The sequence below is a fragment of the Sminthopsis crassicaudata genome, chromosome 4, assembly GCF_048593235.1.
Source record: "Sminthopsis crassicaudata isolate SCR6 chromosome 4, ASM4859323v1, whole genome shotgun sequence".
Classification (NCBI taxonomy): Eukaryota; Metazoa; Chordata; class Mammalia; order Dasyuromorphia; family Dasyuridae; genus Sminthopsis; species Sminthopsis crassicaudata.
In genome coordinates this window covers 383198236-383210698 of record NC_133620.1, presented here as the reverse complement: position 1 = coordinate 383210698, position 12463 = coordinate 383198236, and positions in this window count along the sequence as shown.

Here is a 12463-nt window from a genome sequence, read left to right as displayed (position 1 = left end):
CCTGGTTATGACCACTGGAGCCACGAAGAGAAATGGACACCAAAAGTGGACAGTAGCCCTTAAAAGGGCTCAGAAACCCTCATACTAAAGATACTGGATCTTCTTGAACATCCCATACAAGAATTAAAAGCAAATATTACATATAATGGGGATATACTAAAATCTTCCTTAGAAATACAGGAGTAAATTCATGTTATTATTTGATATAATTCTAAGAAATGACAAAAAGGGCAGCAATACAAAAAATAAATTAAATTCATAAAGATAAACAAAGAGAAGTCAAAATTATCCCTGCTTGCCAGGGTCACATTGGCTCACTTAGAAAATCTTAGGGAATCAGCAAAACTATGGACTGAGACTATTAGTAGTTTTAGCAAAGTTGTCTCTACATAAAATAGACCACAAAAATCAATAGGATTTCCATGTAATAACAAAGACAACAATAGGGAAATACTCTTCAAATAATTGAAAATGCATACAATATTTGGGAGTCAGTCTACTGAAGTACATTCAATATTCATATAGGTTCAATTATAAAATGCTCTTTTAAGAAATGAAGAATTACTTACACAATTGGAAGGATGTTTAGTTCTCAGGCCTGGGCCATGCCAATATCATAACAGTGATAAAACTATAAAAGTTAATTTATATTTTAACATTCTGCCAATCAAATTATCAAAAGAATACTTTATGAAACTTGATAAAATAATAACATTCATTGAAAGGAACTAATATAGAATAGAAAAAGAAATAGGGGATGGGGGATGATAGGGGTGAAGAGGGAAAAACTTTTCTATATCTTAAAATATGTTATAAATTAACAAATTTTCAAACCATTTGATATTAGTTTAAAAAGTAGAAAAGTATATCAATGGAATAGACTAGACAAGGGAGAATCAGAAATTTTAGGACTCAATAATTTATCATTCAATGAACTTTAAGACATACATTATTACTTAGAAGAGAGTTAAATATTTGATAAGAATTTCTGAGAAAATTTTAAAGCACTATCGTAGAAATTATTCTTAGGTCAATATCTTATATCATCTTCTACAATAAATTTAAAATGGATATGTAACAGATACAAAGATCATGGTGTAAAACTGTTAGAAGAAAAGTATATTATATACTTTTCATGGCTATGAATAGGAGATGAATTCCTATAAAAGGATAGAATTAATTGTAAAAGATTAAATAATTTTGACTACATGAAATTAAAAAGCTTTTGAAGAAACAAACAAAATGCGTCTAAGATGAGAAGATGGGAACATATTTTTGCATCACATTTCTCAGATAAAGGAATTGGTATCTAATATTCTGATAACTAACAGATATATATTTATTGTTATACTTAGACATGTAAATATAAATATATATGACTGAAAACCTCTCTCCAAAAACCACATGAAAGAATATTTCAAATCACTACTTATAAGAGTTATGAATAAAATAAAAATAACACAAGAAAAAATAACCCTGAGATTTTTCACATTAACATACAGGCAAAGTTGAGAAAAGATGAGACTAATCAATATTGGAAAGGATGTGAAAAGATTAATTGCATTCTTGGTAGAGTTGGGAATCAGTACAACCATTTTGGAAATTAATTCAGAATTATCCACAGAGGCTAAATGTCCTTATACCCAAAAATGTCTGGCAAATATCTGTCCCAAGGAGATCACTGATAAACCTATCAGTTTATATATGCCACATGTAACATATATACCGAAGTATTTACTTCAACTTTTTTTGTGTGTGTTAGTAAAGAACTGGAAACAGCATGTGTTCTTCAGTTAGAGAATGGCTAAACCAATTGTGATACATGAACATAAGCTTCATTCCTATGTTATAGGAATGTTATAAAACACAACAAATACAATGAATACAGAAAAGTATTATGTTCTGTATTATCAATCTTTTCCCACTGTATTGATCAGTTTAATTGATTTTTTCCCTTAATTTTTTTCTTTAAAAAAATCTTTATCACATGGAATGCCACTTTGGGAGGAAGATGGAGAAAAAACGAAAGGGGAAATTTAGTCAATATAAAAAAATTAATAAAGTACAATAAAGGTGTATATATACATCCACATACATATATGTGTTTACACACATTATATATATATATATACATATACATAATAGCATAAACTGAGTAGCAGAACCAAAAATCCAGGTCTCCCAACTCTTGCTAATGAGCACTTCCCTGTGGAATGCAGCTTCCTTTTGTACTAATAGCAATAATAATAATGCTCTCTTTACTTACATAACACCTTTCACTGTAAGTGTTCATATTTTTTTATAAACAGTAATTAATGCATTAGCTGTACGGCTCATCTGTTTACACTGGCTCTCAATTAATTAGTTAATTGCCAACATAGCAAGACATGGTTTGCATATAATTTTGTCGATGCATGCATGTGGGTGATTTGTATTTTTAGATCTGAGTTTGTTTTTGTTGTTTTTTTTAATTGAACTACGAGGCATTCAGGTGCTGTTGCAACTGACTCTGTGTAATATAATAGGCAGGATCATGCAAAGATGGATTTTTTTTTTAAATAATGACATCCTGGTTTCACATTTCCAAGTAGAATGACTAACAGAAAAAGCTAAAGAATTTCCAAAGTAGAAGAAAAATATTGTGGAATTTTGTTTGAAAATGGTTCTCTTTCTGAAAATATGATCAGAGGAAAGGACGGAGAAGATTTTAAGAAATCATTTGTGGGATCAGAAAGACAAATCATAAAATCCTCAGGAAATGCAGGTGTGGGTCAAGAAGAAAGTCATCACTACCCATAAGGTAGAAGCATGGTCATGGGAGCAACATGCTCCTCAATCTTGGGCTTACCTTACCCAACTAGGAGACCTTACTTCTGTTTAGAATGCTAATAGAATCTAATCAGGAGGGAATTCTTGCCCTGAGGAAATAAGTCCAGGCTACTGCATCCCTCCATTGGAGTTTAGGATAACCCAGTTCATGAAGAAGAAAACTAACCAGAGTGATTTGGATGGAGACAGATTCCTCTATTTGGATCACTAGAAGCTACTGAGTTTAATGATCAAGCCATGTTCTCAGCAGGAGATTAAGATTTTTAGCCAGATTCTTCCTTTAAATATCAATTAATCAGGTTGGATATCTCCTATTAAGCATTCCCTTTCAAAAAATATTTAAGGCATTCAGCATTTCCATTCCTTAGAGGAATCAATAACCATCAATTTATTTATTAACTTATTTAATAAATTGATTATTAATTATCCAGAAACTGTCTGTTGGATTTTTAATTCATTACACTATTCATTATGACAATGTTGTGTGTTGTTTATATATATATATATATATATATACATATATATATATATATATATATATATATATATATATATATATGTATTTGTGTGTGTGTGTATGTTCAAAATCAAAGGTATCAAACATGAAGCCCAAGAGCTGCATATGACCCAGAGCATTCCTTAATGCATCCCAAACCAGCTTAAAATGTAATTGGGAATTATTCAACAAAATAAACAAAAATACGATAAAACATGGATGATTCTAACATGTGCTTTTTTAAGTTGATAAATAGCCCTCAGTAATGTTCCAGTGGCCTCTGTTTCCATCTAGCATAAAAGCCTGAGTTTATAAAAGAGATAATCTTTATGAATAAAGAGCTTGTAATGTAAAGCAATAGATGAATTCAAGTGTAGAAACTGAGAAGATGATAATCCAAAAGAAAAATTAGAAGATTCAGCAGTTCCCTAAAGGAAGAAGCTGATGTTTGTTCTTCATTTCTACTTGAAAGAACATTGGAGGAGAATCAGAACAGCAGTTGCTTTAGACTGAAGCAATTGGGAGAATTGAGAGAATTTTGGTAACTTTTGTAGATCTGAGAGCACTTTATAAAAAATAGAATCTTCCTGAAGTAAGAAAGAAGTGGGCTTGTTATTCTTTCATTCCACAAAGAACTGGAGGGTTTATGAAGGACAGAAAATCTCCATGGATGCCCTGAAGGAAAGTAGAATTCAGATATCCGTTTGGACCCTGCCTGAGGGAAGGTCTGAAGGATTTGAACTTCATTGCCTTCTATGGTCCTTTGTAACTTGAGAGGGAGTAACTACTTAGAGTTGAGAGCTAATGGAAGGATTTTTGAAGTTCTCTATCTTAACAGAACTATTTGTTGAAATACCTTAACACCGCTTCAGTCCAGCCAAAAAAGTCAACCTGGAAAACTGCAGACCCAGGCTTCAGGATGTTGTTTCAATAAAAGAACAGAATCCCACTGCTGTTCTAAAAGAGTTTCCTTATCCTTGCTTCAATGGCCTGAGTATCAGAGAAATAGCTTTGTCCACCAGGAGAGTGGAATCTTAGAAGAGCAGGTGATATATGGCACAGATCATTCCACTATCAGATCTGCAATCCTGACATGTGAATTTCCCTGAGCACATAGATTTTTCCTGGTCATGTACTTCAGGGTTAAGTTTTTCTAAGTTTATACCTTTTCCACTCACACTCTCCCCCAGTGGATTCCACCAAGAGTTGGCAGGAGAATATGACCCAAATAAAATGGTTGATTTGTTTATTCTTGTTTTTACTTTCCAGTAAGTAAAATGTTATATTCCCTTTTGGATTTACCATCTCATTTAATAAATGTTTCATGTTTAAGAGTCAGTGGTGTGATGTGACTACTACATATAAATGAGAAATCACATCTAAGGGGGCTCGTGTTTTGCAATGGCAAATACCTCTCCTCTACAATGAGGTTATGTAGAATCTTGACATATAATTACTATTGTGCGATGGTCATAACCATTTCATCCCATGTAAAAACCCCCTAGCCCTTCAGCATGAGTGCAGGTTAGAGTTCAGTGGGACAACCCAGAAAAAGGAAGGATGCTAGCAGCACAAAAAAATGCCATGCTTACAGGCTATGCTGTCAATGTTAGTGCATTGGAATTGTTAGTTATATATACTTAAATACATTTTCTTCCTTCACTGGAATGTAAGGTCTATGAAAGCAGAGATTGTTTAATTTTTTATTTATATTCCAGGACTTAAAACATTACCTGATTTATAGGAGGTATTTAATAAATAATGCTTGTTAATTGATTAGTTGATTACAGGCAAGCTTGATCATTATAATTTCATTATTTCCAGGTTTTTTGGCTTTCCCCCCATCCATTTATTTTGTTATAGTCATGGTGTATAGTGCTTTCCTATGTCTTATTTTATTCTTCTTTAGTTCTTCTAAGTCTTTACATATTTTTTATATTTTACATATTAATCATTTCTAATACACAGCAATATTTCAATATATTCCTATGCAACAACTTGTGTAGTCATTCCCCTATTCTAACATGGGAATCTACTTTGTTTCCATTTTTTTTTTGCTACTACAAAACATGCTGCTATAAAAATTTTGGTGTGGGGAACTTTCTTTTTATCACTGAATTCCTTCAAATATAAAGTTAACAGTGGAATCGCTAAATCAAAGAATGATAAACATTATAAAAACTTTCTGCATAATTCTAACTTGTTTTCTAGATTGCCTGAACCAACTCACAGTTCCACCAATAATATTTAGTATTTCTTCCACAAGACTTCATAAATTGGCTATTCCCATGTTTTGTCATCTTTGCCAATTTCCTGGGAATTAGTTAAAACTTTTAAAATTTGCATTTTTTCTTGTGGTTATTAATTTAGAGGAAAATTATATATGATCGCTAAAAGTCTTCAGTTCTGTTCATATCAAACATTTCTCCATTTATTTGTATCTATTGTATGCAAGACATTGTGCTGAGTATACAAATAAAAATCTTTAAAAGACCCACAGTCTTTGTCCTCCAGAAACTTATATTCTATTTCAAAATATCACATGTATGACAATGGTTGTTAAAACTATAATGGGGACAAATATGGAGGTGTCTTCCTGCTATGACTTTGATGACAACACTGAGATCTTTCATTATGTTCTAAAGAAAGGAACTGAGGCCTCTTCACTGCTAAGGACAAGCAACTAATTAAAAACTCACCTGCAAGGGCCTTTAATATTGACTTGTGCCTTTTTTTTAGAAGGACCTCTGGAATCCTCCAAGTCAATATTAAAGGCCCTTTTTTTTCTTTAAGTCGGAATCCTCCTGTCAATCCTCTGGACCAGAAAAAAAAAATCCAATCTAAATTGATAGATTGGTGTTGGGATGAAGATATTAGATTTAGCTAATATTAGTTAGATTTTTCAAATTAAATTGATTCATATAGATTAAGCAGAAATTAATATTGATGATAAGCTATTTAATGACAGGGGGTACAAACTACTTGAAGTAAAATAGGAAAGAGGAAGGTAAGATAAGGGATCTTACCTTTTCCCCAAATGCAATACACAAACAAACATAATAGCAATCACTTACATTGACAGTTTAGCCTCTTAGCAGGTATATTGGTATCTCTCCTTTTTCTGAGCTGTCTCACTGATCCACTCAGGGTGGGAGAGCTGAGGGTTTTACCTTGGGAGAAATGGCTATGAATATCACATACCTGCAATTATGTCTCAGGGTCCTGCAGGTAACCTCATTGTGGAGAGAGATAATTGTCATTGTAGTCCATGAGCCCCCGACATTGTTATTTCTCATTTATATGTAACAGTCACAATTATACCACTGACTCCTAAATAAGAAACACACCTCTTTCCATCTAAAAATTTCTTTCACTCAGGTTTAGAATTTAAGGGCGTTTAGATATCATCTCCTCCAATCTTCCACACAGGGCAAGAATTCTTTATGTAGCCACTACCATCTCTTAGTATACATGATGATTGATGATGGGGACTTACTCCCTTCCAAGTTTCCCCACCTTGGATGTGGGGAAAGCTCTAATTGTTAGAAAGTTCTTAAACTAAGCTAAAATCTGCCTACTTTGTCTCTCTGTTTTTTAAATAATAGCTTTTTATTTTCAAAATATATGCAAAGACAGTTTTCAACATTCACCCTTGCAAAACCTTGTGCTCCAAATTTTTCTCTCTTTCTCCTACCTCTCTTCCCTAGACAGCAAGTAATCCAATATAAGTTAAACGTGCAATTTTTCTAAATATATTTCCACATTTAACATGCTGCACAAGAAAAATTAGATCAAACAGAAAAAAGTGCTCAGTATTTGACAAAAATTGCTGGGAAAACTGGAAAATAATATGTCAGAAATTCAGCATAGACCTACATCTCACACTCCATACCAAAATAAAGTCAAAATGGATACATAATTTGGGCATAAAAGATGATGATACCACAAACAAATTAGGAGAACAAGGGATAATTTACCTATCATATCTTTGGAGAAGGGAGGAAATTATGACCAAAGAAGAACTAGAGAATATTATGAAAGATAAGATGGACAAATTTGATTACATTAAACTAAAAAGTTTTTGCACAAACAAAATCAATAGAAACAAAATTAAAAGGTAAGTACAAAGCTGGGAAAAAATCTTTATAGCCAATATTTCTGATAAAGGTTTCATTTCTAAAATATATAAAGAATTGTGTCAAATTTATAAGAATACAAGCCACTCCCCAATTGATAAATGGTCAAAAGACATGAACAGACAATTTTCAGATGATGAAGTTAAAGCCTTCTATGGTCATATGACAAAATGCTCTAAATCACTATTGATTAGAGAAATTAAAACAACTCTTAGGTACCACCTCACACCTCTCAGGTGTGGCTTAGATGACAGGAAAAGAAAAGGATAAATGCTGGAGGGGATGTGGGAAAACTAGTTGTGGAGTTGTGAAATGATCCAACTATTCTGGAGAGCAATTTGGAACTATGCCCAAAGGGCTATAAAACTGTGCATACCCTTTGATCCAACAGTGTCATCACTGTGTCTATATCCCAAAGAACTCAAAAAGGAGGGAAAAGTACCCACAGGTGCAAAAATTTTTATAGCAGCTCTTTTTATGGTAGCAAAACATTGAAAAATGAGTAGATACCCATCAATTGAGAAATGGCTAAATAAGTTGTGTTATATGAAGGTATTGAAATATTATTGTTCTACAAAAATGATGAACAAACTGATTTTAGAAAGGCCTGGAAAGATTTACACAGACTGCTTGTTTCAATGAAACAAGCAGATCCAGAAAAAACAACAAGAATGTGCAATGATCAACTATGAAATATTTGGTTCTTCACACTGGTTGAGTGATTCAAGGCAATCCCAATAGACTTTGGACAGAAAGTGCCATCTGCATCCAGAAAAAAAGAACTAAGGAGACTGAATATAAATCGTCACATGCTATGTTCACTTCTTTTTTTATGTTTTTTTTTTACTCTCTCCCATGGATTTCCCATTTGTTCTGATTTTTCTCTCCCAACATTTCTAAAGCAATGTGTATTAACATTTTTAAAATTAATTTTAATGCAAAAAATGAGAAAGAAAAAAGAAAACAACAAAAAAGTAAAAATACTAAGTTGCGATGTGCATTCAGCCCTGATTTTCCTCTCTCTGGGTATAGATGACTCTCTTTATCACAAGTCTCTTGAATTGGCCTGAATCATCTCATTGTTGAAAAGAGCCACAACCATCAAAATTGATCTTCATATAATCTTGCTGTTGTCGTGTATACTGATCTCCTGATGCTGCTCATTTCACGTAGCATCAGTTCATGTAAGTCTCTCAGGCCTCTCTGTATTCATCCTGCTGGTCGTTTCTTACACAACAATAATGTTCTGTAACATTCATAGACCATAATGTATTCAGCCATTCTCCAATTGATGGGCAACCATTCAATTTCCAGTTTCTTGCCACTACAAGAAGGGCTGCCAAAAACATTTTTGCACATGTGGATCCCTTTCCCTCCTTTAAGCTCTCTTTGGGATACAGGCCCAAGAGAGACACTGCTGGATCAAAGGGATGCCTAATATGGGCCTTCCAAGATTTCTTTTTTCCTTTGTTTTCTGTAGGACAGGTTCAAGAAAGGCAATAGAATCTGAAAAAGATTGTTTATTGCCTTTTAATAAATAGACTTCCACAGAAAGATAGGGTGTTCTGGTTTAAAAAAAAAAAAAAGGAAAGGAGTCTTAGAATTCCTCTTTCAGACAGTAAATACCTGGAATTAGTCTTGGAGCCAGGGCTTTTCTCTGACAGCTACCCCTCATAACCTGACCACATTCCTGGGTCTTTCCCATTAACCCAAAGTAGTTGAAGATTAAAAGCGTGGTCCAAATGGCCAGATTACCAAGGAAACACTCCAATTCATATAACTGTACAAAGGGGGACAGTGTCCCAACACTGTGGATTATGTTCCCTGATTTATATTTTCCTGTAAGCATTAGAACACAAATTTTCTTTTCAACAATCATTTGCCCCAATACAAGAGAAACAAATAGTCCAAATAGATAATCATTGTTTGTTGTTCAGTCATTTAAGTAATGTCTGATCCTTCATGACCCAATTTGGTTTTTTTTGTCAGGTGCGATTTACCATTTTCTTCTCCAGTTAATTTTATAGATAAGGAAACTGAGGCAAACAGGGATAAGTGGCTTATTGTGTTCTAATGCTTATTTTCACGCCATATTTCATAACATATCAGTTCAGACATTCTCACTCAAGGGAATAAAGAAAGTTTTTTTTTAAACTTTTGGGATTGTCACAGAATGAGGTTATTGCTGATAAGAGAGGATTTGGACAAAGCTACTGTCCAGGATCAGTCTGGGGTGAAGGAGGTAAGAGCAGAAACTAAATATAAACAATTCTGGGGGAGGAGAAGTGAGGAATGGAAAAAAACAGAAGTCGCCATCCTGAAGGGATCAGATGGAGCCAGGGTCAGAGGCAATAGATATAATCTTACCTAAATTACTATCAAAATTCCAAAATTGAGGTGACAAAGCATTATAAAGAGTCAAATCAAGCAATATAAGCAATAGAAGTCAATATATAGGCAGGCTGCTGCTGTTAAAACCATCACATTCTTCATCATTCAGTCTGCTTCTAAGAAAGAAATGCTATCAGTTTTGTTATGCAGCCTTTGTTGATAAGAGTGATAAATGTGGGAATCAAGAATACTTGGGTTGACATCTGGCTCTGCTATTTATTTACTAACTATGACCAATGGTCTATCTCTTAAAGCCTCTCTAACCTGTAATTACCTGAGGCTTTTCAGTTTCTGCATGGATCTTTCACACATGACTGCCTCAAATACTCACAATCTGGCTTTTGACCTCATCATTCAGTCAAAAATTGGAAGATGGAGGGGAATTACTAGGGAAATGATATAAAAAGTAAAAAGTGTGGAAATTTCCAGGCACAAGAGATGTTAGATAAAACAGAGACCCAGCCTTCTTCTCCACTCTTTCTTCCCCTAAGGTAAAAAATATAAAATGAGTGTGAATATGGTAGGTTCATCTGATGTGAAACTAGACACAATATTCAGAACCATAAGGTGGTCAAGTTCATCTCCTTGCTTACTTTCACTCTAAGTTCAAAAGAAATATAGTAGGTATATTCTGGAGCATCCTTAAAAACTACTAAAAATGCAACTAACTTTGTTTGCCTCTTATTCTCTCCTCTCATATCATGTCTATCTGTCTCTGTCTTTCTCTATCTCAAGCAAGTAAGCAAGAAAGAAACATTTATTCAGCATGTACAAAAATTTCAAGCACTGTGTTAAGAATCTATCTGGCTCTGTTGATATTTCTTGTCTCTCCAAGCTAAATGATCTCACTTGCTTTAAGTGCCCCTCATTTGACATCTTGAGAATCTCTACCATCCTGCTAAACTTCCTCTGTACAATTTCCTACTTATTAATGTTCTTTATTTAAAAATGTGATGGTAAGAATTGAATGAATGTAATACCTTCAATAAAGTCTGACCAAAACAAAGTTCAGGGATGGGATTATTACCTTCTCATTTTAGGATGAATGAAGGCTAAAAATAACATCTACTTTGTTGGCTACCATATTAGGCTGATGACTCCCTTAACAATTGTCCCTTTATTAAGCATCTTCTCTATGCAAAGTGCTAGACATGAAACTGTGGGGAATATAAAGAAGTAAAACATACATCTGTAATTATGAAATAATAGAAAAAGAAAGCTGTAGAGAAACCTTAGAAATCACCTAGCCAAACTTTCCTTTTTACAGGTGAAAAATTGCAATCTACAGAAATTAGGTGACTTTCCTAAAATCACACAGCCACTTCATTCAAGGAAGTTTTGGTTTCATTAATATTCAAATCTAATTTTCACTTGTTCCTTTCTATCCCAGTCATCCTTACATACAGCTAAATTTCTTTTCTAGATCTTAGCCTTGTGATACTTACTCTTACCCATTTCGTCCCACCCTAAAATCTTCCTGGCAAGAGAGAGAATAGTGTGATGAAGTGGTTTTAAATAATAAAAGAAAAGTAGTAAGGGAGGGGCATTTTATACCTAAAAAGAAAAAGTCATGGTAAAAGAATATGGTAATATTCTGTTTTGTTTCTGTTTTGTGGTTTTTATCAGTGACTATGGTATGTATAATAAATATATGACAAAAATTTTAGGTCTTCTTGGAGACTGGTATCTTTTCTCAAATGTGAGAAACCTTATAAATCACATCCTCCCCAAAATAAGAAATTGAAAATTATTTTGGGAATATGTCTGCAATGTCTTTATATTAACCATTTTTCAATTTACTTCCCTCTCAGGTTCAGATTAATCCCAACCCCTTCTCCCTTTCTAAAATGTCTAATTCATTAAAGTGGCAGCAGGGATGAGCTGTCACAATAAAATAATAGAGTTTGAACTAGATGCTTTCTTGATTTCTTTTAATAATAATAGTTAACTTTCTATAGCACTTTAAGTTTCATATATCTCTTAAGCTTACTATGCATTATATCATTTGATTCTCACAAAAATTATGTGAAATAAGTGTTATTACTATCGCATTTTACAGAGAAGTTGAATAATTTGCCTCATTTCATATAGATATGATTGAAAAGATATGAGGAAATTTTCAAAATAAGAAATTAAAAACTATCCAAACAAGAGAGCTATTTCAAATCCTCATAATAACAGAAAGGCAAGCAAAACCAAATCTTTTTTACCTCATCCATCCAATTGAATTAAAAAAAAATGAACATAGGAAATGTCAAGGAGACTTCACAATGACAGGCACACTAATACATTGTTGATATAGTTATGAATTGGTCAAACCATTCTGGAAAACAATCAGAATTATTCTAGAAAAGTCACTAAATTGTATATACTTTTTAAACCCAAAAATACCATTCTTGAGCATATGCACCAAAGAGGCCAAAATCAGAGGGAAATAGATAGAAAATATTTACAACAGCATTTTTTTTTTATAAGAGAAAAGAATTAGAAACAAAGTAGCTGCTTATAATTTAGGGAAAAACTAAACAATGATCATTAAAACTTCAGGGCAGAGGGTTGCTGAATCAGCAATCTCAAACCAGCCTCAAAGAACTCACTTAAATTTAACAGT